This window comes from Triticum urartu, chromosome 4 (genome assembly GCF_003073215.2).
Source record: "Triticum urartu cultivar G1812 chromosome 4, Tu2.1, whole genome shotgun sequence".
In the NCBI taxonomy this organism is placed as follows: Eukaryota; Viridiplantae; Streptophyta; class Magnoliopsida; order Poales; family Poaceae; genus Triticum; species Triticum urartu.
In genome coordinates, this window is record NC_053025.1 from 467,706,020 (window position 1) to 467,731,573 (window position 25,554).

The 25,554-nt window shown below is 44.2% G+C and overlaps 1 pseudogene; it reads right to left on the reverse strand.

Moving 5' to 3' along the window:
* Window positions 1-11,787: 11,787 nt before the first annotated feature.
* Window positions 11,788-25,554, reverse strand: LOC125553954 (annotated as a pseudogene).

The following is a 25,554-nucleotide window of genomic DNA, read 5'->3' on the forward strand; positions in this document are numbered from 1 at the left end:
ATGGGGCCTAGGGGTGGGGATGAGCTGCCCCTATTCGGGAAGCCGGTGCGCAATGTCGTTAGACAAGTATCCGGCCTTCCTCGGTTTTTAATGTGTCCCTCCATGACGGAGGAGACCATCCACTTGCCTCCCGCTCCGGACATGGCTAGAGAAGGTTGAGGTAGGGTGTGCGGACTTGCGCGCTGGAGCTCGAGTGCGCGGAAATGGATAGGTAAAGGAGGAAGAAGGCGTGGATGAAAAGGTAGATCCTTATCCCCTTATATGGGCAGACGCGACTATGCGTCCCCACCAGCCTGGTAAAACTCGCTTATCTCCCCAGCACGGTAATCAATGGCGCGGTTGGGTTACCCACGCCGTATTGATGAGAATCCCGGAATAAGGGGACACGATCTCTGCTTTGACAAGACGTGCCAAGGAAACCACCTCGCTAAACGCGCTGAGGTGGGACAGTAAAATGATTCGAATAAAGACTTGGCCATGGTGTGATGTCACGGTACGGAATACGTCAGCAGATTAGATTTGTGTAAATATTATTCTCTCTATGGAAATATGTGGAAACTTATTTTGCAGAGCCGGACACTACCTTTGTGTTCAAAATCTTCTATGAAGTACTTGGAGGAGGAACTCGCCTTGCAATGCCGAAGACAATCTGCGCACTGGACTCGTCGTCATTGAAGCCTAGTTCAGGGGCTACTGTGGGAGTCCTGGATTAGGGGGTGTCCGGATAGCCGGACTATACCTTCGGCCGGACTCCTGGACTATGAAGATACAAGATTGAAGACTTTGTCCCGTGGCCGGAAGGGACTTTCCTTGGCGTGGAAGGCAAGCTTGGCGATACGGATATGTAGATCTCCTACCATTGTAACCGACTCTGTGTAACCCTAGACCTCTCCGGTGTCTATATAAACCGGAGGGTTTTAGTCCGTAGGACAACATACAATCATACCATAGGCTAGCTTCTAGGGTTTAGCCTCTCTGATCTCGTGCTAGATCTACTCTTGTACTACTCATATCATCAATATTAATCAGGCAGGACGTAGGGTTTTACCTCCATCGAGAGGGCCCGAACCTGGGTAAAAATATCGTGTCCCTCGTCTCCTGTTACCATCCGCCTAGACGCACACTTCGGTACCCCCTACCCGAGATCTGCCGGTTTTGACACCGACAGCTATCACCAGATTCGAATTCGTGAGCAAGATATCCCCAAGACGGCATTCAGAACAAGCTATGGTTCATATGAATACACTGTCATGTCTTTTGGCCTCGTCAACGCTCCTCCGACATTCTCTCGCATGATGAACTTCATCTTCAACCCCTACACAAATGACTTCGTCTTGGTCTACCTCCATGACATTTTGGTCTTTTCCAAGAACAAGGAAGATCATGCCAAGCACTTGCGTTTGGTGTTGGATAAGCTCAGAGAACATCAGTTCTATGCCAAGTTTTCAAAGTGCGAGTTTTGGCTCGATGAGGTTCTCTACCTTGGGCATATCATTTCTGCCAAGGGCATAGCGGAGAATCCTGAGAAGGTGTCTGCAATTGTGAATTGGGAACCACCTCAGAACATGAAGCAACTCCGTAGCTTCCTTGGTCTCGAAGCTACTATCGAAGGTTCGTTGAGAACTTCTCAAAGATCGTGAAGCCTCTTTCCAACCTTCTCCAGAAACACGTCAAGTACGTTTGGTCTCCTGAATGTGACATCACTTTCAACACCTTGAAAGAGAAATTAGTCACTGCTCCAGTTCTGACTCCTCCTGATGAATCCAAACCGTTCGAGGTCTTCTGTGATGCCTTTCTTCAAGGTCTTGGTGCAGTGTTGATGCAAGAGAAGAAAGTTGTGGCTTATACCTCTCACCAGTTGAAGCCCAATGAAAAGAACTACCCCACTCATGACCTCGAGTTGGCGGCAGTTGTGCATGCTCTTTTGACTTGGAGACATCTCTTATTGGGAAGAAAAGTGGACATCTTCACTGACCACAAGAGTCTCAAGTACATCTTCACTCAGCCTAATCTCAACCTCAGGCAGACTCGTTGGGTCGAAATGATTCAAGAGTATAATTCGAGTGTCGAATATACTCCAGGAAAGGCCAATGTAATTGCTGACGCATTGAGCAGGAAGGCTTACTGCAACAGTCTGATTCTCAAGCCTTACCAACCCGAGCTTTGTGAAGCTTTCCGCAAACTCAATCTGCAAGTTGTTCCTCAAGGTTTCCTCGCCAACCTTCAAGTCTCTCCCACTTTGGAAGATCAGATTCGCGAGGCTCAACTTCTTGATGCTATGGTGAAGAAGGTGAAGATTGGGATTGCCAAGAGTCAACCTAAGTACAAGTGCTATCGCCTTGATGACAAGGATACTCTATTCTTCGAGGATCGCATTGGTGTTCCTAAAGGTGACCTTCGTAAAGTCATTATGAACGAGGCTCACAATTCACTCCTCTCTATCCACCCTGGAAGTACAAAGATGTACCAGGACCTCAAGCAGGCGTATTGGTGGACTCGAATGAAGCGTGAGATTGCTCAGTTCGTGAATGAATGTGATGTCTCCAGAAGAGTGAAGGCAGAACACCAACGACCAGCTGGTCTCCTCCAACCTCTTGTCATTCCAGAATGGAAGTTTGACCACATTGAGATGGACTTCGTGACGGGATTTCCAAAGTCCAAGTGTGGCAATGATGCTATATTCGTTGTCATCGACAAACTCACTAAAGTGGCTCATTTCCTTCCTATCAAAGAGTCTATCACAGCAGCTCAATTGGCAGAGCTATATACCTCTCGGGTTGTCTCTCTGCACGGCATTCCACAGTTGATTTCTTCATATCGTGGCAGCATCTTACCTCCAAGTTTTGGGATTCTTTTCAGAAGGCCATGGGCACCAACATCCGTTTCAGCACAGCTTTCCATCCCCAAACTAGCGGCCAAGTCGAGCGTGTCAATCAGATCCTTGAAGATATGCTCAGGGCTTGCGTTATCTCCTTCGGTATGAAGTGGGAAGATTGTCTTCCATATGCCGAGTTCTCCTACAACAACAGCTTCCAAGCGAGTTCGGGCAAGGCCCCATATGAAATTCTCTATGGCAGGAAGTGTCGTACTCCTCTTAACTGGTCAGAGACTGGTGAACGTCAACTTCTTCGAAATGACTTGATCACAGAGGCAGAAGAGATGTGCAAAGTCATTCGTGATAACCTCAAAGCAGCGCAATTGCGCCAGAAGAGCTACTATGACAGTAAGCATCGTGATTTGGCTTTCGAGATCGGAGACCATGTTTACCTCCGCGTTTCTCCGAAGAAAGGTACTCGTCGCTTCGGTATCAAAGGGAAGCTTGCCCCTAGATACGTGGGTCCTTTCAAGATTGTCAACAAGAGAGGCGATCTCGCCTATCAACTTGAGCTTCCCTCCAACTTCGCAAACGTGCACGACGTGTTCCATGTCTCTCAGCTCCGCAAGTGCTTTAAGACCCCTGAATGCACCGTCAACTTCGAAGACATTGATCTCCAAGAAGACCTTTCTTATCATGAGCATCCAGTTGCTATTCTTGAAGAAACTGAGCGCAAGACTCGCAACAAGTCAATCAAATTCCTCAAAGTCAAGTGGTCACATCATTCCGACCGTGAAGACACCTGGGAACGCGAGGATCACCTCCATTCTGAGAACCCGGAGTTTTTCCAGTCCTAGATCTCGGGACGAGATCCTTTCGTAGTGGTGGAGTGTTGTAACACCCCGGATGTAATTTACCTTATCTGTACTCCAACTCTTGCCGTTTCCGGCACTAAGTTATTTCATTTCGTCGTTGTCGGGTTTTTGTCTCCGTGTGTTGTTGTCTTTGTCATGCATCTCATATCATGTCATCATGTGCATTGCATTCGCATACGTGTTCGTCTCATGCATCCGAGCATTTTCCCCGTTGTCCGTTTTGCATTCCGGCGCTCCTATGTCACCCGGTGCCCCTTTCTACCTCTTTTCATGTGTGGGGGTTAAACATTTCCGGATTGGACCTAGACTTGCCATGCGGCCTTGGTTTACTACCGGTAGACCGCCTGTCAAGTTTCGTGCCATTTGGTCTTCGTTTGATACTCCAACGGTTAACCGAGGGACCGAAAAGGCCTCATGTGTGTTGCAGCCCAACACCCTTCCAATTTGGCCCAAAATCCACCGAAAACCCCTCCATCATCTAGAGCGTTCGATCACGATCGCGTGGCCGAAAACCGCACTCCATTTGGAGCTTCCTAGCTCCCTCTACCTCTATATATAGATCCCTTCCCCGAAATCCGGACAAAACCATAGTCTCCTCCCTCTCCACGCGCCGCCGGACGAAAACCCGGCCGGCCGGACATGTCCGTCCAGCCCCGCCGCCGCCATGTGTCGCCACCTTATTCGCCGCCTCCCGGTCCCTAGATCGCCGCGCCGCCCGGGCCCGGGAAGCCCATCGCCGGCCCTCGAGGCCCATCCGGGTCGCGCGCCATCGGCCGCTTCGTCACCCGCGCCCCGCCGCCTCCTTCCGCCGTCTCCGCCACCAAGATCGTCGCCGGCCGCCGCCGACCTCGCTGCCTCGTCGCCGGCAGGATCCGGGAAGCCGCCGCCACCTCAACTCGCTCCTCCGACGCCGCCCCGGACCGCGGCCTCCTCCGGCGCCACCCTCACCGCCCGCCGACGCCGGCAAGCTCCGGCCCGGCGACCTTTCCTCCCTCCTCCTCGACTCTGGCAACCTGCTCTGACGAGAACACCGGCCGGCTATCCTCGGGCGACGTGAGAGCTACAGTGCATCGGGCCGGATCTAGATCTATTTTCAACTCGGTTGACTTTTCATCCCATAACCCTAATTTTTAGGCTTTTTCATCATGCCATAACTCTGCATCTGTAGCTCCGATTCGTGCGTGTAGCATATCAAAATGTTCGCCTCGTCAAGTACATCATTTCATCTCATTACATCATTTTCATTTGAGCTCATCTTGATGCCCGAAATGCTGTTGGAAGAGGGCTATGTGGTGAATTTGCCAGATCTATTTCAGCAAATAGCTTTTTGTCATTTTTGCCATGATTAATGTGTGCATGCTATGATCCTGAGCTCTACATGTGTTTTGTTATATGTCATGTCATCTTTACAGAGGTGCTTGCCATGTATTTTTTGATATTTTTGGTGACTAGCACAAGCTTGCAAAGTAGCGTAATCAGTAATGCTGATTTCAGGGACTTAGAATTTCACTAAGTCCTTGTCCTGATTTTGTTGTTATGCCATATGTTCATGTTGTTTCCTAGTGATCCGTGCCTCTTTTGAGGATGATCAGTAGGGATGTTTTATGAAAATTGTGGTGCTCTATCCATCCATGTCTTTGTTTGCATTTATGGAGCAACCTAGCTTGAGTCAATCGAGCTCTACTTTTGCTATAAAATGATCCTGGCAGATTGTTGACATATTTAGCGATTTTGCCGAGGATGTTGCTATTGATCCGTGCATGCTATGATGTTGTTCTTGCCATGTATAGCTCCTATGCCATGTCTTCTTGATGGGTGTATGCTTAGTTTGTCATGCCATACTCTGTAGTGAGTGCATCGAGCTCGTAAACATGCCTACTCGTTAACTGTTTTGCATGCTCCAGTTTTTCACTAAGTATGAATCTGTTTTTGTTTTTGCCATGTTCAAATGCTTGCAATTTTCTTTTCTGGTCCCTTTTGGCTCAAGGTCACTAAGGGACTTTTGTTAAGTGCTTTGAGTAGCTTCATGCCATGCTTTGTTTTGCCATGTTAAGATCCTATAGCTTGTAGTTTTCATGCTCTAAAGTGTGCTTCCTGGTGATAAATTCCAGACTTGTGTTAATTTCACTAAGTCTGAAACCTGTTATCATTTGCTCTTTTGCCATGCTTGTTTGAACCTGTTAATGGATGAATTAGCCGTAGCTTAGTGTTCATCTTTTGTCAAGCATCATGAGTGGACCCCTTCCATGTATTTTTTTGTCATGTTTGAGTGCTGTAGCATATTTATCTTGATGCATTTTGTTGGTCACTTGCTGATTATCGCAGACCGGTGCCATATTTGTTTTGCTTGCCATTTCCAAACCGTGCATCTGATTCCGGTGATCTTTATATCGATTTCAACCGAAATCACCTCACCTTTCCAGTGGAACTCTTGGATTTCCATGTTGAGGTCAGGTTCAATCATTCCTTATCAAATCTTGCATATGCATCATATACCGCATCCCGCATATCGTACCATGTTTGCATCATGTTGTTTGAGCATTGCGCATGGTTGATTGTGTTCCTTTGTGCTTGTTGTTCTTGTTTGGGTAGATACGGGAGACCGTTGAGTTCGCTTATGAGGATCAAGTCAACTCTGACAACTTTGCAGGCAAGATGACCATACCCTTGAAATCACTTTCATCTTTGCTTGCTAGAGGCTCGCTCTTTTGCCATGCCTATGCTACGATACCTACCACTTGCTTATCATGCCTCCCAAATTACCATGTCAAACCTCTAACCCACCATGTCCTAGCAAACCGTTGTTTGGCTATGTTACCGCTTTGCTCAGCCCCTCGTATAGCGTTGCTAGTTGCAGGTGAATATTGGAGATCGTTCCTTGTTGGAATATTTGTTTATTGTTGGGATATCACCATATTATCTTGTTTATCTTAATGCATCTATATACTTGGTACAGGGTGGAAGGCGCGGCCTTTTGCCTAGTGTTTTGTTCCACTCTTGCCGCCCTAGTTTCCGTCATATCGGTGTTATGTTCCCGGATTTTGCGTTCCTTACACGGTTGGGTTATAATGGGAACCCCTTGACAGTTCGCCTTGAATAAAACTCCTCCAGCAATGCCCAACCTTGGTTTTACCATTTTCCACCTAGCCTCTTTTCTGTTGGGTTTCCGGAGCCCAAGGGTCATCTTTATTTAAACCCCCCCCCCCCCGGGCCAGTGCTCCTCTGAGTGTTGGTCCAAACTAGAGCCCTGTGCAGCGCCCCCTCGAGGAAACTCAAGGTTTGGTTTTAGTTGTATGGAGCACTCATCTGAGTGTGCCCTGAAAACGAGATATGTGCAGCTCCTATCGGGATTTGTCGGCACATTCGGGCGATGTTGCTGGACTTGTTTTACCATTGTCGAGGATGTCTTGTAACCGGGATGCCGAGTCTGATCAGATTGTCTTGGGAGAAGGAATATCCTTCATTGACCGTGAGAGCTTGTGATGGGCTAAGTTGGGACTCCCCTACAGGGATTTGAACTTTCGAAAGCCGTGCCCGCGGTTATGGGTAGATGGGAATTTGTTAATGTCCGGTTGTAGATAACATGAAACTTAACTTAATTAAAATGCACCAACCGCGTGTGTTACCATGATGGTCTCTTCTCGGCGGAGTCTGAGAAGTGAACACGGTGTTGGAGTAATGCTTGATGTAGGTTGTACTAGGATCACTTCTTGATCATAGTTATTCGACCGTGCTTTGCCTTCTCTTCTCGCTCTCATTTGCGTATGTTAGCCACCATATATGCTAGTCGCTTGCTGCAGCTCCACATCATACCTTGTCTTACCTATAAGCTTAAATAGTCTTGATCGCGAGGGTGCGAGTTTGCTGAGTCCCCGTGACTCACAGATTACTTCCAAACCAGATGCAGGGACCGATGATACCACTCCAGACGATGCGCTTGAGCTAAAATGGGAGTTCGATGAAGACTCTCGCCGTTACTATGTGTCTTTCCCAGATGATCAGTAGTGGTGCCCAGTTGGGGCGATCAGGGACTTTGTCGCGTGTGGGGGTTGATCTTTATTTTGGTACCGTAGTCGGACCATGAGTGTATTGGATGAATGTAATGTTATTCATGTATTTGTGTGACGTGGTGAGTGTAAGCCAACTACGTACCTTTTCCCCTTTTATCTATTTACATGGGTTGTTGTGAAGATTACCTTACTTGCGACATTTCTTTCAATGCGGTTATGCCTCTAAGTCGTGCTTCGACACGTAGGAGATATAGCCGCATCGAGGGCGTTACAATACCGTAACATATATAATAAATGTTATACTACTTTGTGTCATGCATGGCCATAAATACGGTCATCTATGATATATACTACTCTATGATACTATATATGCACTATGAAGGTACGTACGTAGTATCATACACTAGTATCATATGCATGATACTATATATAGTATATGATACTCCCCACTATATAAGGCTGGCCATAGTGGTGGTATCATAGCCGACAATATCATGCACTCGGAAATAGCAAGTATGCTGATGTGACAAAGAATTAAATATATAGAGAGAGGGTTAGAGTAACATATAGGTAGATACCGTATCATGTTAAATGGGATGCTAATTTGTGTCATGCATGGCAATAAATATGATCTATGATACTATACTCTATGTATTATACTATGCGCTATATTAAGGACAGTATAACCGCACCTAAAGCAAGCCCTCTCAGCGCTTCACATTTCTGACCATCGGATTTCTTGCCCAGATCATCCTCAGTCGTCTGATGCGTATGCCCTCGAGCGTGGGTTGTTCCTGGGCCGGATATCCTGAGGGGCCGCTATTCCCGAAGCCGAATCGAAGCCTTCTCATTAGTCCATGCAAATTAACGTACGATCACGGACGGACAGTCATGATCGGCGTTAGGTATTTCCTCCGGTTCCACAAGTTTCAGTTTCACTCCCCCTCCCAACCGCGTATTACGCATCTCCCGTGGCGGCGCCATACATGACCATCTCCATCTCCTCCACCTGTCGGAGTTGTTGCTGTTTGAAGAGACACAACGGCTGCGCTACTGCCCGAGGGCCCCGCGGCCGAGCCCACCTCGCTCTCCACCTTCCTCCCTGCGCCGCCGTCTCAACATGCGCCTAAGCGATATTGTCGTGCAGACCACCGCAAGTCGTTGTCCTACCATCGACTGCCTCACCGTGCGCACCCGGAACAAGCCCTCGAATCCTCCACGAGTACGCATGCACCACCACACCGGCCCCAAGCCCGTTCAGCGCCTCCCGCGCATAGCCTGGATCCCGGTTCCTCCTAGGGCCAACAGGTACGAGGAGGGCCACTACAAGGATGGCACTGAACCGTCCAACTCTGCTGCTGCGAGGGCGGTGGCTAGGTTCCCAGTAGTCACGAACCTAGCGTCTACAAGTCGGACAACAGTGGGCACGATGCTTCCGGCAGGCTCATTTTCTCAACCAAACTCTCTTCCCGGTTAAGTTATCATATCCCTTGTTTCTTAAAACATTCCAGGCATTGATTTCCTTAACAGTTTACATGTCATGTGTTTGATACAATGGACATGATGAACTATTGTGCTAAATGGTCTTTAATTTCCCTATGTGAGAGCATCTCTAACAACCGCACAAAAATTTCGCACCCAATAAAAGTTATAGCGCGCCACTATACCACTTTTAATGCGTTGGGACCAACATTGCTTTAGCAGACGCCCAAAAACACGCGCCCAAGAAAGCACGAAGTGCAAATTTCGAAGCGCCCGCAATCCGGAGCCCAAAATATGCTATGCGCGATAGCGTTTTTCAGCGCGTGCCCAAAAAAATTTTGCGGGCGCAATATTTTATAGCACCTATTGGAGCTGTTCAGCACCCAAAATACGATATTTTTTAGCGCGCTCGACGAAAGAAAGGGAGACTTGGTGAAGTCAGAGGTGGTTTTCCTTCCCTAAATTCATGGAAGGACTTTTTGAAGTTTGAGTGAGGAGGGAAAGTAAGGAAAGTGGGAAAGGTTCGATACAAAGGAAAGGGTTGCGAGGCTTAACGATTTAGAATATAGTTGTTGAGGTGGCACCTTGGAGCTCTTTTTAGGCGCCTGTTGGAGATGCTCTGAGGGGTACACCATTGACTCACTATACTTATGCAATTAACCTCCATAGTTCATTCTTCAAATGATGTTCATTTGAAACTTACCATATATCAGGTAGAAAATGTGTTGGTTCAAGATCATGGGGAGTGTTTACCATCATGATTTCCTTCCTCATATGCCATGGACAATCAGGAACTACTTTTTTGTCGTTTCTAGTATTGTTGCTACAGGTGTACGTATAGGATTTCTTCCATGGAGCAGGGAGTCATTTCGCTAGCCGGAGTCCAGCAGTTCGTGGAACCGGGCAGTTGATGAATGGGGCCTTATAGTATGGAAAACATGTTGGTTGCTGTAATCAAATAATTACTCATGTGGAACGTCTTGTTTTCCTTTCACCACACAAGTTTCTTCTAAGTCAGGAAATGATACTAGATTAGAGATCGCTTCCCTTTTGTCAAGTATAGATACTGTATCACATTTCATTTGGGAGTTTTGTTTTACATCATTTGTTTGAGTGAGCTTCATTTCTAACATGGTGTTGTAATTGATAAAACACAGTTTTTTATGTGCAGAGCATCTTATAAGACTACAACATTACAATTGGAAAATCTGCAATGACTAGCGAATTGCAATTTCCTTTTCTACGTACAAACATTCATGTTGCTCAAACGGTGTTTGGTCACTTCTTTGATAGTGCATAGAAAAATCCTTTTTTAGTTAGCCCCTTGTTGATGAAAATTTTATCTAACACTTTGTGTAGACTAGGTTATTCCTGGGATCTTGAACTTATCGGTTCTTCTATTTCACCAGTTGCACTTCTGAGCATATAGATCAACATTATGCGAATATGTAGCTGTTAATTTAACTCTATTTTACGAGAAAACTTTGACTTTGTGTGCATTATTTAATGTGAAAGTAAAATTTGTTCATTAGAATTCATAAATATGTAAGGTCTGCTAGAACTTTCTTTTTATTAGTCCTCATCACTTGTCCATAGATGAAGCACAAGGATAGATGAAGTGAGACATGTTGTTGTTGGTTAAGATTTATTACTTTCTTAAACAAATAACATGGTGATATATGGGGCATGAAGAATAGATCCAATTACTAGATGGATCTTAAGGTATATGATGACACTAAAGAGAACAAGCCCAGTTCTGCATCCTCGTTGCCGATCGTGTAAGATATTCTGTGCTCGAAGTACTACTCCAAAAATCATAGATCCGTAGTAACAAAATTATTGGTATGAATTCATCATAAGTCTTTGTTTGCCTTGTCCAATAATTTTAAGTATTGAGAACTATTTTTGTTTTATGCTCTAGGATGTACAAGCCGTGTATTTTTATTTGTGTGCTAAATCCAATTTTTATTGTTTATGCTACAGCCACTGTCGAAGCTAGGGTAATAGAGATGGTGTGCCGACATAGGCAAGAGCGATAGCCTTTTTACTCTACGACCTTCTTTCTTTTTCCTTTCCTTTTCTAAATTGATTTTTTTGGAATATATGAGGCATTTGAATTAAGAGATGGAGGATTTGATTATGTTGCCAAAGGTGGTCTCAAGTTTAATTCACTAATTAGCCATCTTTTCTATTTAGAGTGAAGTTATACTACAATTGTTTGGTTACACACTTTAAGTTGATACTTGCTACAAGTATGTTTGACAATATGTTAATTAGACTGGCATCTTGAGTACTGTTTCTGGTTAATATGTATGAATTCGGTGAATTATAGGTGTCGTATTGTGATTTGAACCACCACAGATTTATTTATTGGTTTAGACCTGGATAGTGATCATGCCTCCAAATATTGGTAAAAATTCCTATCATTTGATTGAAAAAATTGATGGGCGCAGCAACACGCGCCATACTTCGACACATAACTCAACGCTTAACTTGCAGCGATGCAGTAATTAACAATACTTCTTAATAAGTCTTCGCACTAGACAAAGAAATAGAAGGCACGCATACTTAGGATTCTGTCGTCACATATCAATGCAAGTGCAAATTAAACTGGGGGCACACGAACCACGGCGTGCAGGTACAGGTTGTTCTTCCGTCGGACAGTGAGGCCCATCTCCTCAGTCATGTCCAGCTCATCTGGTCTCACCCCTCCTGGGAGCTCCCAGTCGAAGTGGTAGAGAAGTGCGGCCAATACAATCTCAATCCTAGCCTGCGCAAACATCATTCTAGGGAACATCCTTCGACCTGCCCCAAATGGTATGTACTCAAAGTCTGTTCCTTTGAAATCAACCATGCCAGATTCAAATCTCTCTGCTTTGAAATCCTTAGGGTATTCCCAGTGCCTAGGGTCTCTTCCGATTTCCCATGCGTTCACCAACATCGTGGTGCCCTCGGGGACATCATACCCGAGGATTTTGCAAGTATCACTTGCCTCCCTAGGGAGAAGCAATGGTGCAGCTGAATGAAGCCTCATTGTCTCCTTGATGACGAGTCTGGGGTACTTGAGATTGATCAAGTCAGCCTCGATCACCTTCGGCTTTCCTTGGAGGTTCTTGCATACTTTGGCTTGTGCCTTCTGCATCACATTTGGGGACCTCATGAGCTCTGACATGGCCCATTGAAGAGTTATTGTTGATGTCTTGCTTCCGGCACCAAACAGATCCTGCAATTTGCCGATTTGATGAAATTTGGAATTGCTACGTATTCTAGGAAGTTTTGGATTGTCACCCATATGCAGTGAGATATCATGTAGCAATCCTCGAATAATAGCGAGTATAACATATAACAATTCTTCGATTATGTGTGAACTCAAGAAAAATAAAATGAATTAAGAGACACTTGTGTCTTGCAAGCTACTCTCTCGTTTCGAAATACTTGACCCTTTTTGTTTTGTTGTAACTACTCCATCATTTTTAAGTACTTGAACTTTTTAATTATATGTTGGTCAATTGTTTTGGTTTGACTCAAATTATGAAACAATTTTAACATTGACAACAACATATTGATAATAAACAGAATCAATCACGAAATGAACTATCAAAAAATGTATAATTAGTTTGTTTAATACTGCATCAACTGCAAGGTGGCATGGTGACTCGTGCTTAATCTCCAAATCATTCCAATTTAAAAAAACAAGGCATATTTCTTACGGAACTCTGTGGCCAAAGTATAACTGCTAGAAGAGGGAAGGCAGAAGCAAAGAAATTGTTGTACTTACAAGTATAACTGCTTTGATCATTCCCATGGTAAGGGGCATGTCGAGGCCACATTCCTTGCGTATCCTCAAGAGCGCGTCCACAAGGTCCTCTCCTTCCTCCACGGCACCGCTCGCAGAGGTGGTGGTTGCCCTCTGCTCTCGTGTTGCTTGATCGCGTACTCCGTGAGCTCGAAGCTCTTCTGGTGGTACTCCTCGGCCCGCCGTGTCATGCCACTGATGAATCTCTCTGAACCCGCTGGTGATCTTGACACCATCCTTGAGAGTCTGCAAGAACTCCTCATGCCTCCTGAATCTTTCCCCGATTGATACATCTCCAACGTATCTATAATTTTTGATTGTTCCATGCTGTTATATTATCAATCTTGGATGTTTTATAATCATTTTATATCATTTTTTGGTACTAACCTATTGACATAGTGCCAAGTGCCAGTTCATGTTTTTCCGTGTTTTTTACATCGCAGAAAATCAATATCAGATAGAGTCCAGATGCCACGAAACTTTACGGTGATTTTTTATGGACCAGAAGGAACATGGTGGGACCTGGTTGCACCTGGGGGGAGTCCCGAGGAGGGGACAACCCACCAGGGTGCGCCAGGAAGCCCAGGCATGCCCTGGTGGGTTATGCCCACCTCGGGTGCCCCTCGGACTGCCTCTTTGCTCTATAAATAGCCCCAAAATACCGGAACCCTAGAAGCGTCGACGAAATATTCATCCAGCCGCCGCAGAGTCCAGAACCACCAGATCCAATCTATACACCATCTCAGATGGGGTTCACCACCTCCACTGGTGCCTCTCCGATGATGTGTGAGTAGTTCTTTGTAGACCTTCAGGTCCGTAGTTAGTAGCTAGATGGCTTTCTCTCTCTCGCTGAATTCTCAATACAATGGTCTCTTGGAGATCCATATGATGTAACTCTTTTTGTGGTGTATTTGTTGGGATCTGATGAACTTTTAGTTTATGATCAGTCATATCTTTTTATATCCATGAAAGTTATTTGAGTTTCTTTGATCTCTTATATGCATGATCTCTTATAGCCTCGTATTTCTTCTCCGATATTTGGGTTTTGTTTTGCCAATGTGATCTATTTATCTTGCAATGGGAAGAGGTGCCCGGTAGTGGGTTAGATCTTACGGTGCTTGATCCCAGTGACAGAAAGGGAACTGACATGTATGTATCGTTGCTACTAAGGATAAAAAGATGGGATCTATATCTACGCAATAGATAAACAGATCTTGTCTACATCATGTCATTGTTCTTATTGCATTACTCCCTTTTTCCATGAACTTAATACACTAGAGGCATGTTGGATAGCGGTCGATGTGTGGAGTAATAGTAGTAGGTGCAGGCAGGAGTCGGTCTACTAATCTTGGACGTGATGCCTATGTAATGATCATTGCCTGGATATCTTCATAATTATTTGAGGTTCTATCAATTGCCCAACAGTAATTTGTTCACCCACTATTTGCTATCTTTCTCGAGAGAAGACACTAGTGAAACCTACGTCCCCCGGGTCTTCTTTCTCATATATTTGCTTGCGATCTACTTTTCCTTTGCATTTTTATTCAGATCTGTTGAACCAAAAATACAAAAATACTTTGCTGCACTTTATATTATTTACGATCTATTATTTCAATCTACTACAAATTTTTGGCATCGTTACCCGAAAGGGATTGACAACCCCTTTAACATGTCGGGTTGCGAGGTGTTGTTATTTGTGTGCAGGTGCTATTTGCGTTGTGTTGCGTGGTTCTCCTACTGGTTCGATAACCTTAGTTTCATCACTAAGGGAAATACCTACCTTTGATGTGCTACATCATCCCTTCCTCTTTGGGGAAATACCAATGTAATCCTAGCAGACAGGAGTTTTCTGGCGCTATAGTCAGGAAGCAATCAAAAGGAATTTCTGGCGCCGTTGCCGGGGAGGATCTTCAACATAACCAGGTTCCTAATAACAAATCTCATCTCCTCGCAATTTACATTATTTGCCATTTTCCTCTCATTTTTGTCACACCCTGATTTTCATGCCACAACACTTAAGCTAATAAATCTTGATAAAGTGTGGTTTGACAAAAACTTTTGCATTATTTAGCTTTTATTTGCAGTTGGTTTTCTCTCTGTGTTTTCAAGTGCTCTTTAAAGTCAACACAACTCCACCTTCTATACTTCATCTCCTTGCCCCAAACTTCTGCCCAATGATCATGCCATGTGTATAGAGCAATATAGTATTTTCATACAAAAATAATTTGGCCAAAAAGTATTTTCAAAAATTAGTTTTCCAAAAACCCCTGGATTGAGGTTTGCACTGCAAGTACCTGATTTGGGGTATGAAAAATATTTCAAAAGGTATATTTGAAACCTATTAGATATAGGATTCCCATAAACCCCAAAAATATAATTTTAAAAGTTATTTTCCTATTTTATTTAAAAGCTTTTTCTAAAGGCCAGAAATGGTCTTTAATAGGGAAAAATTATTTTATTATTTTAAAAATATTTGACAAAAATCAGGGAACCTCAGTGGACATATATTTTCCATATATAAGAGTTTCAACACATGGTCATGTTCAAAATATTGAACAAAACCTCCCAAAACCATTTCTGCCCATTTCAAGGATTTGAAATATTTCTACAGGAAATATTTCCATAAAAATCCAAGAAAAATCCAGCAAGTCACAAATGCATATTGTGATGATCTTGGCCTCACTTCAATCAAGGTCATTATGGTCCACCAAAATGCCCCATAACCCTTTCTGTTCAGAACCTAATTTGAGCAAGTTTGTACTACCAACTTTCTCCCCTTAACCCCAACTTTTGTGAGCACGTTCACATGACCAAATGAGGCCACTACACCAAGTAGTGCATCAAGGAGAAGTGTTATGCTCAACTAGATCTACACAAGTCTATTTCTGCTCATTTCTAGGGTTTACAAAAGTTGCATTGGCAACTTTGCCCAAATCAGCTCTAGATTGGTAGAAGGCCCTAATTATATGTTTCCCTTCACCCTGTGGAGTCTCATGGCAGTAGGAAATCATCTACTGGCCCAAACCATCATCAAACACCTTCTGCCATTTTTCCAAAAACACCATTTTGACCCCTTCCACTAATCTCCTTGAGCTCAACTTTTTACCACAGCTCCTCCTAGTCTTCTCCTACCTGCAGTAACTCTCCCCTGGTCATTGCTCAATTATTGGAGGGGTAAAACCCCATTTTCTCTCTCTGGACAGCCCATTTCCCTCTCTCCCTCAACCTCTCTCCTCTCCTACTGGTTGTCCAGGGCATCCAAGGCCCTCTCCCCTTTGTTTACTCCTCCCTAAACAACATAGACACAAGTGGCCACGCCCTACAAGCCAAAGGCAAGCCCTGACATGCAATTGGCGTGCTCCAGAACGCGCTACAGTGCACACCCGCACTGTAGCCGCCCCCTTCCAACCGCCTCCGGCCACCTAGGGCCTCCCCCTCGTGTCCCCCGAGGTCACCTCGACGTCCGCAGCACGCTACATTGTTGTCCCCCTCCTCTCTCTCCCTCTCCGGCTCTCCTCGCGTGCGGACAGAGCGCCGCCCGAGCGCGCCAGTCGCTGGCCGCGGCGGGGACCCGCTTTGACGCATTCCCCGCTCCCTCTCTTCTCCCCCTGGGCGTAGTCCACCTCCATGAAGTCCCTAGACTCGGCGCAGCACCTTCCCAAGGCCCGTAGCGACGAGCACGAGCTCGCCGGCGCACGAGCCCACGGTGCACCATCGCCCCGCCATAAAAGGCCACCCCCGGGCCCTTTCTGGCCTCCGTTCGCTCTCTCTCCCTCCCAGCGACCCCCTGGACCAACCCACTCCCCTCCTCGCGCTCTCCATCCTCCACCATGGCCGGAGCCTTGCCGTCGGCCTCTGCCTAAATTCGCACCCACCACTCCTCCTCCTCCCCTCTAGACCGCACTAGAGCACCTACACCATCACCGCGAGCCCCTCCCGTGCTTCTCCCCCTCCTCCCCGTGGCTGTTCCGTCGAGTTGCATCACCACCGTCAGCCTCGTCCGCCGCGGTCGACGCCTTGCTCAACCTGGTGCCCCTAGGCGACCGTGCCACCCACGGTTGGACGCGGCTGGGTCCCCTGAGCACGCCGGTGGGCAGAACATCGCCGGAGACGCCCTGTAGCGCCGGCGACTGGCGTCGAGAGCCTCCTTTGTCTCCTGTCACACCCGTGCGGGAGGTGGAGGACGAACCTGACAAGAGGGCCCCGCCTCGTTAAGTGGACACGGGCTCTGCCCGCTGACGCCTTCGCTCGGGGAAGGCGTATTTCCCCCGAGTACGCCTCCTGCGTCGACCGCCCGCGCGTAGCCGTGCAGCTGGGCCAGCCCATGCCTATCTCTCGCCCAGTGCGCAGAATAAGGGTATAGTCTTTTTCTTATTTTCTTTTCCCAGATAATTTGTAAAATCTCCCAAATATTCATATTACCTCCAAATTTGATGATTCAAATTTCTAGTAGTTTCTAAAATCATGCCCTATCTCATGGTGCTATTTGCACATTTTTCCACAAATATCTATTTCACAAATATTTATCAAAATCCTATTTTTCCATTTCTGTGATAAACTTTAGAAAATCACAGAGAGCCTATTTTTGATCCAAATTCCATGATTCAAAATCCTAGATGTCTATAAGTTCAAAACTTAGTTTTTGAACATTTTTACTAATACTTTCTGTATCACCTCAAATAATGGTCTATTTCTTCATATATAGCCAACTTTGCAAATTCATAGAGAAATCATTTGAACTCCAAAACCAGTGAAACCAACTCCTAGATGCTTCTAAAATCATGCGTTGTTAAATGGGTATCCTTGCTCATTTTTCAAAATAATATTTTTGTACACCTCTTGCAAATCCGTAAACCCCTTGATTCCATCATATCCAAATGTTTAGAAATATCCACTGACCCAATTCCAATGAAACCACTCTGGTTAATTTTCATATAACCAGAGATGTCCTAGAGAAGTCAAATTAATATTTTTAGAGCACTTTCATTTCCTGCCTTGTTGTGTTGCTTATTATGGTTGCTTTCGACGATAGTTGACGAAGTAGACGAAATGCTTGGAGTTGGACCAGAGATATTTGAAGACCTCGAAGACTTTGTTAAAACGGGCAAGCAGCCCTTTGACCATATTTATGAATCCCTTTTTATGCGTGTCATATAGCACTTTATTAGTGTTGCATCGGAATCATGATGAGATGGTAACCACTTTGATGGGTTGCCTCTGTTACTTCCTCGTTGATACTTGCATTGTGCATGACCCTACCTCCTTATGAGGGTTATGCCGGTGGGAGTAGATAGGATGCTAAGTAGTGCTACACAAAAGGGATGGGAATATGCATGGTGATGGAGACAAAGTATTTTCAAAGGACTTTTCGAAAACCCCGTCGGGTGCCACTTATGCCCGAGGGAGATGATGAGTTGGGTAACCACTTGATGACGAAGTGGTGCACCGAGGCAAGTGTGTGTGTTCTTTTTCAAAACGGATTGGTTTAAGTTGCGACCGTTATTCCAACCTTACATGCGCAACCACTCTACCCTTGTATGGGAAAGGGCATTATTGATTACCTAGGCCGATACTAGCTTGGAGCCCGCATTACTAGTGACGGGGGAGAGTTGGTGCTCTCTCTCGGGACGGGGTCGTGCCAGGTAGGGCGGCCAAGAACATTTTTATGGGGCACCGGACACACCGTTGGTACCCCGTGCCAGTGGTATGTGATGAATATGGGAGCGAGGCTCCACAATTTTAAGTTGTGAAATGTTGGGCATGGGGGTTACTACCAATCGAGTGGACTCCATGTTAGTGTCGTCTAGGGAAAGATAGTGATCGGGTGCTTACCCTGGGTACTTGAGGTACCGCGGGTCGTGGATGACACGGAAGTTCCCCGGATCTTGTGGGTAAAGTGTGCAACCTCTGCAGAGTGTAAAACTATTCGAATAGCCGTGTCCACGGTCAAGGACAGTTGGGTAACCGCTCTTGGGCTACGTCCACTTGTTTACAAACCAGTGTGTGTGGGAAGAACTACTTGGGTCAAGTCAAAGGACTTGACATGGATGAGTTGGGTTGGAGCCCACTCCCTTTGTGTTGATATCTGTAACCTGTCCTCTTGGTTACTTGAATTCTCCTGATGCATGTCTTACAAGTTGTTGAACATGTCATTGCACTCAAAAACTAGCTTTCCGCAAAAAAAATTTACCTATATCATGCATTGTTGTATCTTGAACCAAAACATGGGTTGCTTGCGAGTACATTCAAAGTACTCATTGGCTTGCCACTGGTTATTTTATTGGCCAGGCATGAAAGAACATGATATGAAGAAGAGTACCTCGGTGACGAACATGCGAGCTAGGACGCTTCCCAGTCAGAATGCCTGTAGGGTTAAGGCAGATGGCATGGGTCCAAGTTATCGACGAAGATTTCCGCTGCGATGTTATACTCAAGACTTGACCATAATGGTCCTACTTGTGTAATACGGTATGTATGGATGTAAGACTCTTGTTATTCAGCTTCTGTGTGTTCAGTGAGCATTGATCTCTGGGATCACTGTACACGTGCATTCGGTGATCACGACTTATGAGTCGGGGTCCCCACAGTTTTCCTCTCCCCCACTTCACAAAAATTTGTCGTTTTATTCGTCCCTCTTTTTCCATTTGCCGTTTTCTTGCCGGATCTGTTTTTGCGTGCATCCTTGTTTGCCGTTATGGATAGTTCTTCCTCTATTGCTTGCACTCCCGGGGACGAGGTTCTCAACTTTAAACAAAGGGGAGGAGAAAATTTGAAAGATGTTTGGTATAGAATTTGCAATGCTCATAATAGATCAACCCGTAAGCAATCTACCGTTGTGCTTCTGCATTGTTTTTATGTTGGAATCACCACTTGGTATAGATTCATCCTTGATATGATAACCGGTAGAAATTTCTTAGTGAGTCCTCCTTGTGATACTCTTAATGCTATGGGAAATTTAGTGGGCTCACCACCTCTTATGGTTAATGAAACAATTTTGACTCTTGAGCATGTCATGGAAAGACTAGATGCTATCGAAAATAAAATGCTCACCGAAGATCATATGGAAATTATACATAAAAAGGTGCATAATTTTGCTACTAATTTTGGGTCAAAAGCGGGCGATATTTTGAAGTTGTTAAAAGAGAGGGGTACCTTATTCCATGAAAGAATAGAAGAAAGTCCGTCTTGGATCGATAAATTGGAAGAAATCTTTAGTAATCTAAGCATGGATTTCAACACCACTAAAATTATTGCGGAAACTCCCATAAATAGTAGGAGATCTAGGAACAAGGGTGCATCTTCTAGTAATAATGATAAGGGAGACCTTAAGATGATTAGCATCCATCCAGACTTTGTTAAAGTGATAAGAGATCCTTTTTGTAAGAATGAAATATTTAAATTTACTCCAAGGAGTATTGTTATTGAAGGTCTTTATGCTAAATCTTTGACAGATTCTAAGTGTTTGATTGAAGAGTTGGACAAAGATGACAAAACTTAGATCCTTGCTTTATGCCTAGCTAAGGGCGTAAAACTATAGCACTTGTTGGGAGGCAACCCAATGAATAAATTTTATTTTTGCTTTTTTCTTCCTGTTTTTGTGTGTTAGCACAATTATGCTACTGTTATGATTGTGTTTTTAATGTTTTAATTAGTGTTTGTGCCAAGTAAAGCCTTTAGGATCTTCTTGGGTGATAGTTGTTTGATCTTGCTAAAAAACAGAAACTTTTACGCTCACGAAATTAATTTTCAATTTTTACCAGGGAGCGATAAAATACCCATTCCACTTGGAGTAGATCAATATACAAATTGCGCAGGGCTTCCTAATTTTTCAGAATTTTTGGCGTGACCGAAGTATTTGAAATAGTCAGATTGCTACAGACTGTTCTGTTTTGACAGATTCTGTTTTCTTTGTGTTGTGTGCTTATTTTGATGGATCTATGGTTTTCTTTGATGATTTTTTACCATAGAAAAGTTGGAATATAGTAGATATAATACAAAAACAAAATATGAATTGGTTTGATACAATACTTATAGTAGTGATTTATTATTCTTATACTAATGGATCTCACGAAGGTTTTGTTGAGTTTTGTGTGATTGAAGTTTTCAAGTTTTGGGTTATCTTAAGACGGATGAAGGAAGGATGGAAGAGCCTAAGTTTGGGGATGGCCCGGCATCCCAAGCTATTATCTAAGAATGAGCAACCAACTAATCTTGGGGATGCCCCCGAGTGGCATCCCCGCTTTCTTCCAACGATCATCGGTATTTTACTTGAAACTATATTTTTATTCGTCACACGATATGTGTTTTTCTTGGAGCGTCTTGTATGATATGAGTCTTTGATTGTTTTATTTTGTGTTTTAAGTCATCAATCCTTGCTGGACACACCTATTTGAGAGGGCCAAAATTATGTCATGACTTGTTAGAATTGCTCTCTATGCTTCACTTAAATCTTTTATGAGCTAGGACTTACTCTAGTGCTTCACTTATATCTTTTTGAGCACGATGTGCTTAGTATTTTTGAAGAAATGCTCTCTTGATTCACTTAGATTTATTTGAGAGTTAATAAATTTTTGAAGAAATTCTCTCTTGCTTCACTTAAATTATTTTGAGAGAAAGAAAAATTTTTATGCTCATGATCTTCACTTATATTTGTTTGAGCTTATGAAAAGCAACACAAGAAAATTAGTCCCAAAGTGATAGATATCCAAGAAGGATAAAGAAAAAGAAAAAAAATGTCATGAAGATCATTGGACAAAATAAACTTGATTCTTAGTAATAGTTTCGAGATATGATGATGTGATATGTGAGTTATTTTGATGTGTAATTGTGCTCTAGTAGGAATATTGGTGTTAAGGTTTGTGATTCCCGAAGCATGCACATATAATCTATCGTTATGCTATGATGTTGGAGAATGATTTATTTTTTATTGTCTTCCTTAAGAGTGGCGGTCGGAGACAAGCGATGGTATTTTTCTACCAATCTATCCCCCTAGGGGCATGCGTAGTAGTACTTTGCTTCGAGGGCTAATAAACTTTTTCAATAAGTATATGAGTTCTTTATGACTAATGTGAGTCCATGGATTATACGCACTCTTACCTTTTCACAATTTGCTAGCCTCTACGGCACCGTGCATTGCCCTTTCTCACATCGAGATGTGGTGCAATCTCCGCAGGTGCATCCAAACCCCGTGATATGATACGCTCTATCACACATAAGCCTTATTATATCTTCCTCAAAACAACCACCATACCTACCTATTATGGCTTTTCCATGGCCATTCCGAGATATATTGCCATGCAACTTCCACCGCTTCCGTTTGATGACTTGAGCATTCACTATCATATTGCTTTGCATGATCAACTGACATAGTAGTTATGGCTCAGCCACCATTCATCATTTTTCATACATGTTACGCTAGATCATTGCACATCCTGGTACATGCCAGAGGCATTCGTATAGAGTCATACTTTGTCATAGGTATCGAGTTGTAGTTTTTATTTCTTTTGAGTTATAAGTAAATAGAAGTGTGATGATCATCATTATTCATTTTTAAAGCAGTGCCCCAGTGAGGAAAGGATGATGGATACTATGATTCCCCCACAAGTCGGGATGAGGCTCCGGACAATGAGAAAAAAAGGGGGACGAAAAAGAAAAAAAGAAAAATATATAAATAAACAAAGAGAGAAGGGGCATTGTTAATATCCTTTACCACACTTGTGCTTCAAAGTAGCACCATGTTTTTCATATGGAGAGTCTCCTATGTTGTCACTTTCATATACTAGTAGGAATTTTTCATTATAGGATTAGATGCACACCCACTTAGTTTTCATATTGAGCTTTCATACACTTATAGCTCTTAGTGCATTCGTTGCATGGCAATCCCTACTCCTCACGTTGATATCGATTGATGGGCATCTCCATCGCCCGTTGGTTAGCCGCATCAATGTGAGACTTTCTTACCTTTTTGCCTTCTCTATATTTACCCCTATCATCATACTCTATTCCACTCGTAGTGCTATATCCATGGCTTGCGCTCATGTATTGCGTAAGAGTTGAAAAAGATGAAGCATGTTAAAAAGTATGAACCAATTGCTCGGCTTGTCGTCGGGGTTGTGCATGATAAATACTTTGTGTTAAGAAGACAGAGCATGACAAGACTATATGATTTTCTAGGGATAACTTATTTTAGCATCAATATTTTGAAAGACATGGTTGCTTGTTGATATGCTTGAGTATCTAAATTATTATGTCAAAACTAGACTATTGCTTTGAATCACATAAAAAGTCCAAATGCCCATGATATAAAGAAAAGAATATGATATGGCATATTGAACAGCACTCCACATCAAAAATTCTATTTTCATCATTTACCTACTCGAGGACGATTAGGAGTTAAGCTTGGGGATGCTGATACGTCTCCAACGTATCTATAATTTTTTATTGTTCCATGCCATTATATTATCAATCTTGGATGTTTTATAATCATTTTATATCATTTTCGCGTACTAACCTATTGACATGGTGCCAAGTGATAGTTCCTGTTTTCTTCCTGTTTTTTTACATAACAGAAAATCAATATCAGACAGAGTCCAAATGCCACAAAACTTTACGGAGACTTTTTATGGACCAGAAGGAACATTTTGGGCCCTGGTTGCACATGGGGGATTCCCGAGGAGGGGACAACCCACCAGGGCGCGCCAGGAGGCCCAGGCCCGCCCTGGTGGGTTGTGCCCACCTCGGGTGCCCCCCGGACCACCTCTTTGCTCTGTAAATAACCCCAAAATACCAGAACCCTAGAAGCATCGACGAAATATTCATCCAGCCGCCGCAAAGTCCAGAACCACCAGATCCAATCTAGACACCATCTCGGATGGGGTTCACCACCTCCATTGGTGCCTCTCCGATGATGCGTGAGTGGTTCTTTATAGACCTTCGGGTCCGTAGTTAGTAGCTAGATGGCTTTCTCTCTCTCACTGAATTCTCAATACAATGGTCTCTTCGAGATCGATATGATGTAACTCTTTTTGCGGTGTGTTTGTTGGGATCTGATGAACTTTGGGTTTATGATCAGTCATATCTTTTTATATCCATGAAAGTTAATTGAGTTTCTTTGATACCTTATACGCACGATCTCTTATAGCCTCGTATTTCTTCTCCAATATTTGGGTTTTGTTTGGCCAACTTGATCTATTTATCTTGCAATTGGAAGAGGTGCCCGGTAGTGGGTTCGATCTTACGGTGCTTGATCCCAGTGACAGAAAGGGAACCGACACGTATGTATCGTTGCTACTAAGGATAAAACGATGGGATATATATCTACGCAATAGATAAATGGATCTTATCTACATCATGTCATCATTCTTATTGCATTACTCTGTTTTTTCATGAACTTAATACACTAGATGCATGCTGGATAGCGGTCGATGTGTGGAGTAATAGTAGTAGATGCAGGCATGAGTTGGTCTAGTAATCTTGGACATGATGCTTATGTAATGATCATTTCCTAGATATCGTCATAATTATTTGAGGTTCTATCAATTGCCCAACAGTAATTTCTTCACCCACTGTTTGCTATCTTTCTTGAGAGAAGCCACTAGTGAAACCTACGGCTCCCGGGTCTTCTTTCTCATATATTTGCTTGCGATCTACTTTTCCTTTGCATTTTTATCAGATCTATTAAACCAAAAATACAAAAATACTTTGTTGCACTTTATTTTATTTACGATCTATTATTTCAATCTACTACAAATTTCTGGCATCGTTACCCGAAAGGGATTGACAACCCCTTTAACACGTCGGGTTGCAAGGTGCTGTTATTTGTGTGCATGTGTTGTTTACGTTGTGTTGCTTGATTCTCCTACTGGTTCGATAACCTTGGTTTCATCACAGGGGGAAATACCTACCTTCGCTGTGCTACATCATCCCTTCCTTTTTGGGGAAATACCGACGTAGTCCTAGCAGACAGGAGTGTTCTGGTGCTATAGTTAGGGAGCAATCACCGGTCATGGCACGAACTGCTGAATCTTTGATGAGGATGTCAATTCGCTCACCCACATTCACGAGCTTCATGGGCAGTTCCGTCATGACGGCAGCCACGAGTCGGCAGACCTCATCCTCTCGGATGTGGCGGAACGACTACACGCGGTGCACACTGAGAAGCTCGAGGATGCAAATCTTGCGAAGCTGCCGCCACAAGGCGCCATAGGGAGCGAATACCAGCCCTTCAGAGTTCATGATCTTCAACGTGGGGCTCCTTGGTCGTGTAGCGAAGACAACGTCATGTGTATGCATGATCTCGCAGGCAGCCTCCAGGGGATGTGGCCACCATCACCGGCACCTTGCCGAGCTTGAGGTACATAAGAGGCGCGTCAAGCCGGTGAGCGAGGTCGGCCATGACACGGTGCATGAGAGGGTTGCCGACGAGGTGATGAAGACTGCCGATGAGCGGTAGCCGCCACGGACCAGGTGGCAGACGCACGCCGCTATTGCCGCCGCTGTGTTTCTATTGAGCTTGAAGAGAAGGAGAGGAATGAGGAGAACCAAGAGAAGGCAAAGGTAACACGCCCACTACTCCAT